Raw genomic sequence first — 6,000 nt, 5'->3', positions numbered from 1 at the left:
TCCCCAGTCAAAATGGAGCTAGATACAGGATCAGCTCTGACCGTCATGAGTCGACGGGATTACGAGCGGCTATTTCCGCATATACCTTTGAAAGACCCATCCATTATCTTGAAGTCATATACGGGGCAGAAAGTATACCCCAGAGGGAAAATAAGGGTGCCTGTTGTATACAACTACAAGGAAATACAGAAGTTGTATTTATACGTTCTGCAAGATGGCGGTCCACCGTTGTTGGGATGTGAATGGATCAGAAAGATACGTTTAGACTGGCACTCCATTCAGGCACTGACGGTGACCAGTAAGAAAAAAAACGACGATGACGTCATACCTGGACGATTAAAAGAAATCTTGGCTAACGCCAAAGAAGTGTTTCAACAGGAACTAGGAACCCTGAAAGGCGCCACCGCCTCAATAAAAGTGGAAGATGCGGCAATTCCCAAGTTTTTTAAGGCAAGGCCGGTGCCATGCGCAATTCGTCCAGCCATCGAGGCAGAGCTGGAGAATTTGGAAAAAGCAGGCGTGTTATCCAAGGTAGATTGGAGCGAGTGGGCAACACCCATCGTCCCGGTCATGAAGAAAACGTTGAACAATGATAAATCTGAAGAACAGAGAAAAGTTCGCATCTGTGGGGACTTCAAGGTGACTGTAAACCCGTTTCTTCACACGGTACAGTATCCTCTTCCGAGGATAGAATATATTTTTGCCTCACTATCCGGAGGGAAACGTTTCACCAAAATTGACTTAGCACAGGCATATCTACAGATGGAGGTTGAGGAGGCCTCTAAAATGTATCTCACGATAAACACACACAAAGGCCTGTACCAGTACAATCGACTGGTTTTCGGAGTGGCATCAGCTCCGGCTATCTGGCAAAGAGCTATGGAGCAAGTCCTGCAAGGGATTCCGGGGACTCAATATTACCTAGGCGACATCCTTGTAACAGGAGAAAATGACAACGAGCACCTTGCCAACTTGGAGCAGGTGCTCACGAGGCTGAGAGAATGGGGTCTATGAGCAAATCACCCCAAATGTGAATTTTTCCAGAAACCAATATCACATTGTGGCCATGTCATTAACGAAGAAGGGTTGCATAAGTCACCTGAAAAAATTTAAGCGGTCGTAAAGGCCCCAGCGCCTGAAAATGTCTCACAATTAAGGTCGTTCCTGGGATTAGTAAATTACTATCATAAATTTTTACCAAACTTGTCGACGGTTCTGCACCCGCTTAACGCACTGCTACAAATGGGAATAGTTTGGAAATGGAGCGAAGACTGTAAACATGCCTTCCATAAATGCAAAGGCTTGATCACGTCCAGGGAAGTGTTGGCTCATTACAACCCATCACTGCCAATCAGACTGGCGTGCGATGCATTCCCTTACGGCGTGGGAGCGGTATTATCGCATAGATTCCCTGATGGCTCGGAGCGGCCGATAGCTTTTGCGTCACGCTCATTGAACTCAGCTGAGCTTAACTATGCCCAGATCGACAGGGAGGCACTCAGCCTGGTGTGCGGGGTGAAGAAATTCAACCTTTACCTACACGGACAAAAGTTTACCTTGTTGACTAACCATCAACCCCTCGTCTCCATATTCAACCCTAAAAAGGGCATTCCCATTATGACAGCGCAAAGGCTACAGAGGTGGTCCCTTTTCCTAGGGGCACACCAATATGACATAGAGTACAAAGGAACAAAACAGCATGGGAATGCTGACAGGTTATCGCGCCTACCGTTGCCAACGGTGGAAGAGGCGCCTACAGTGGATCCAGTGGAGATATTCCACTCGACCATAGTGGAATGTCTACCGGTGACAAATTCTACCATTGAAAAGGAAACGTGAAATGACCCGACTCTCTCATGAGTCTACGATTTAACGGTGAAGGGATGGCCAGCACATGGCAAACCACTGTTGCCAGCATTCTCGCAAAGAAGAGAACAGCTGTCGGTGTGCCGAGGAACCTTGATGTGTGGATTCAGAGTGGTGATTCCACCCAAACTCAAGGATAGAGTGCTAAAGGAGCTTCACGAGGGGCATCTGGGTGGAGTGAAAATGAAGAACTTAGCCAGAGCATTTGTGTGGTGGCCAGGTATCGATGGAGACATCGAAGAAATGACCAAGAGCTGTCCAGGATGCCAGAAGGTCCAAAACGCCCCACCACAAGCCCCTCTACATCCATGGGAGTGGCCCTCATCTCCATGGCAAAGGGTACATATCGACTTTGGTAGTCCATTTATGGACTCAATGTTCTTAATCGCGGTGGATGCACACTCCAAGTGGCCGGAGGTAATACAGATGTCCTCCACCACCACAGAAAAAACCATCACAGTATTAAGGACCATATTCGCCAGGAATGGGCTGCCTGAACAGATCTGTTCTGATAATGGACCGCAATTTGTATTCGAAGAATTCAGGAAGTTCTCAGAAAACAATGGGGTTAAGCACTACATGTCCGCCCCATACCATCCCACCACCAATGGATTGGCTGAAAGGTTTGTCTAGACCTTCAAGAAGGCCATAAAGGCCATGGGTAATGAAGACATAAATCTACAACATAAGGTAGATAACTTCTTGTTTGCATACAGGAATGCAACACGTGGTTACAAACCAAACCCCCGCCATGATGTTTTTCAATAGAAGCCTAAGATGCCGTCTGGATTTGGTCAAGCCAAACGTCAGAAGGGACGTAGAGAACCGGCAATTTCAAAGCATGAATGAAAGGCCAACTAGAACCTTCCAGATAGGTCAACCAGTTTTGGCCCGGGACTACCGTACCGAGAAATGGCAGCCTGGAACTATTTGCACACGACTAGGACCGCTGATGTATACCGTGGACATTGGAGAAAGCATAATAAGGCGCCATGCTGACCAGTTCATAGAGTCATCCGAAAAAGGACAACCTACACCACAACTCTATATGCCTAGTGATGAAGCAGAGATACCCATAGTATCTAGCTCCGATCCGGTGATACTGGAACCAGATGAACCCGACACTAGCATTGAAGCCGAATCGACCTTGCCAAAATAATCTACTACACCACCGAGGCGTTATCCGGACCGAGTCAGGAAGCCTCCAGAGAGACTGAATTTGTAATTGATTAACTTCAGCAAATGTGTATATTATTGTTCTTGTAAAAATGTTATTTAATGATTATGTACTATTTATCTAAAAGGGGAGGAATTGTAGTGTATGTACCTTTAAGAGGAACTATGTTTTTGAAGCCCCTGTATACTGTAGTACCAGTAGTGACCACTCGGGTATATAAGCCTGTGTAGCGTCTTGTGTTGTTAGTTCACCTCCAGACTTTGTTCAGTAAACACTTGTTAAATCAACTCCTGCATTCCGTGTCTCCATTAACACACGGATCTAACAATGTGTTTAAAGCAAACTAATTTATTTGATCTATATCCAGAATATTAAACTCCAGCCCAGTTACAAGGGTTATTAACATCAGCAGAAACAAACTCCAACTGTCAGAATAAACATGATTCAGTCCTGGATGTGATTAACAGCAGCAATAACATCAGAATCCATTCCCTGCAGTCACTTGAGAACTCACCAGTGCTGCAGCAGGTTGGATGAACAAGTGAATCTCTTCCCACACACAGAGCAGGTGAACGGCCTCTCCCTGGTGTGAACTTGCTGGTGTCTCAGAAGGCCAGATGAACACATGAATCCATTCCCACACTCAGAGCAGGTGAACGGCCTCTCCCACATGTGATTGTGCTTGTGACTCGACAGGCCAGAGGATCGGCTGAAGCCTCGTACACACACAGAACACGTGTACGGTTTCTCCCTGCTCTGAATGGTGCTTTCTGCTTCCATGCTCAAAGGTCTTGATGAATCGAGTGACTCTGTCAGATCTTGAAGTGATGTTTGGTTTGAGCTTCCATCTGCAAATCCACCACTTCTAATACCCTGTAGAATAAATTTCAAACAGGAAAAAGGGAGGGTGAGAGAGAACCCACAAAAACACAAAGGCAAGTTGTGAAATTGAACTGAATCAATCTGGGAAATTGTGGGGCCGGCACTAGAAAAAAGTGACCATGAAAGCTGCCGGAATGTCGTAAAAACCCAACTGGTTCACTAATGTCCTTCAGGGAAGGGAACACGCCACCCGGTCTGGGCCTACACAAGACTCTGGCCTCTATGGGAGGAGAGAGAGTGAGGTGGGAGGGGGAGGGGTGAAGGAGAGCAACTTTATACATCTGCAACTCGACTAGAACTTTGATAGCACCTCCCAAACACGCGACCTTCACCACCTAGAAGGACAAGGGCAGCAGGTGCATGGGAACACTCCCCTCCAAGTCACACACTATCCTGATTTGGACATATATCGCCGTTCCTACATCGTCGCTGGGTGAAAATCCTGGAACTCCTCACCTAACAGCATTCTGAGAACACCTTCACCACACGGACTGCAGAGGTTCAAGAAGAAGGCCCAGCATCACCTTCTCAATGGGCAACTGGGGACTGGCAATATATGCTGGCCTTGCTAGTGACAGCCACATCGAATGAATTAAAAAATCTGTATAAATAAAATGGATTGAAAGCCTCTACAGACATACTTGTTCCTAAAACGATAATATTTTACACTGTACGGACAGTATCTGTTTAGCAACTAAATCTCCCCTAGAATCCACCTCCCTTCACAGTCCCACATTGGAAATTGTTGGGTTGTAGGAATGTCTAGTTCCTATCCAAAGACTGAGGTCCACTTAGGCGATTAAACAAAACGAAGTTTAATGGAAACTAACAGGTTTTAACAAGTAACTACAGGAGAAGATTGAGTGTAGGTCTGCTCAGTTTGGAGGCTCCCCGAGGACTGCTGGGGCGGTCCGTGGCTGACGTCATGACGTCATCATGTTCTTCCCACCAGTGGGGGATCACATGATGAATGGCGTGACATCATCGCGTTTACCCGCGCTGTTAAAGTAATCACGCTCAGTACAAGTAAACAGTATAAATAAAGATACAGACTCAGGCTGTAGCTAACATGTTGTTAAAGGGAATTATATACAAATGATCTAAGTCCTTTAGTGGCTCCACCACATGCGCCCCCCCAGAATTGCCTTTAACAGCAAAAGTGAGTTGGCGAGGAGGCCTGACAAGCCTGTCCGAGTGACTTCTGTAACCCTGAAGCAGAAGCTGATGGATGGTGGTCGAGCTGGCGGGCGGTTGTGGTGGATCTGGCACGGCGACTGTGGGTGGTCGGCCACGTTTTGGCGGTTGGGCGATCTCGACTGGGCGGTCCAGGTCTAAGTGTGCTGGCTTCAACCGGTCAACCGAAATGTGGTCCGGTTTACCTCCGATATCGACCGAAAAGGTTTTGTCTCCCGGCTCTATGATGTGGAAGGGACCAGTGTAAGGAGGCTTGAGTGGGTCCCGGTGAGCATCGTGGCGGATAAACACGTACTCGGTGCTTTTCAACTCAGTTGGGATGTGGGAGCTCTGTAAGCCGTGATGCGACGTAGGCACTGGAGTGAAACATCTGGCTGCTTCCTGGTGGCTGACGAGTTGCTGGGATGCGGACCATGGCTCTGTTGGAGATGGGAGGAAATTCCCTGGTACTCGTAGTGGCTATCCATATACGAGTTCCGCCAAGGACGATTGCAAATCTTCTTTGGGCACCATGCGAAGACCCAAAAGGACCCATGGAAGTCTGTCCACCCATCCCGTGCCTTGAAGACTGGCCCGTAGAGCGGCTTTGAGTGACCTGTGGAATCGCTCGCACAGACTGTTCGCCTGTGGATGATAGGCTGTGGTGCAATGTAGTTTGGTGCCGAGCCCCTGAGTCACAGTGGTCCAGAGCTCAGAGGAAAACTGCGGTCCACGATCAGAAGAGATGTCCGCCGGTACCCCAAAACGAGCAACCCAAGAGGAGATGAAAGTTCTGGCTACGTCTGCCGAAGTGGTGGAAACCAAAGGAAATGCCTCTGGCCATCTGGTGGTGCGGTCTACCATTGTGATGATGTGTGTGAAACCTTGAGAAGTTGGAATTG

The 6,000-nt window shown here is 47.7% G+C and overlaps 1 long non-coding RNA gene across 2 annotated transcripts in view; it reads right to left on the bottom strand.

Moving 5' to 3' along the window:
* Positions 1-3,375: 3,375 nt before the first annotated feature.
* LOC147119789 (uncharacterized) overlaps positions 3,376-6,000 on the bottom strand; it is a 63,311-nt gene continuing 60,686 nt past the window's right edge. For both annotated transcript variants that reach the window (XR_015078081.1, XR_015078082.1), the window contains exon 3: positions 3,376-3,916. This is a non-coding gene — a long non-coding RNA (uncharacterized LOC147119789). The remainder of the gene's footprint in view (positions 3,917-6,000) is intronic.

Source organism: Somniosus microcephalus, chromosome 4, assembly GCF_052327205.1.
Source record: "Somniosus microcephalus isolate GS21.2 chromosome 4, FLI_Smic_1.0, whole genome shotgun sequence".
In the NCBI taxonomy this organism is placed as follows: domain Eukaryota; kingdom Metazoa; phylum Chordata; class Chondrichthyes; order Squaliformes; family Somniosidae; genus Somniosus; species Somniosus microcephalus.
Note: the sequence above shows the minus strand (reverse complement) of the source record. Positions and strands in the feature narration are given on the sequence as shown.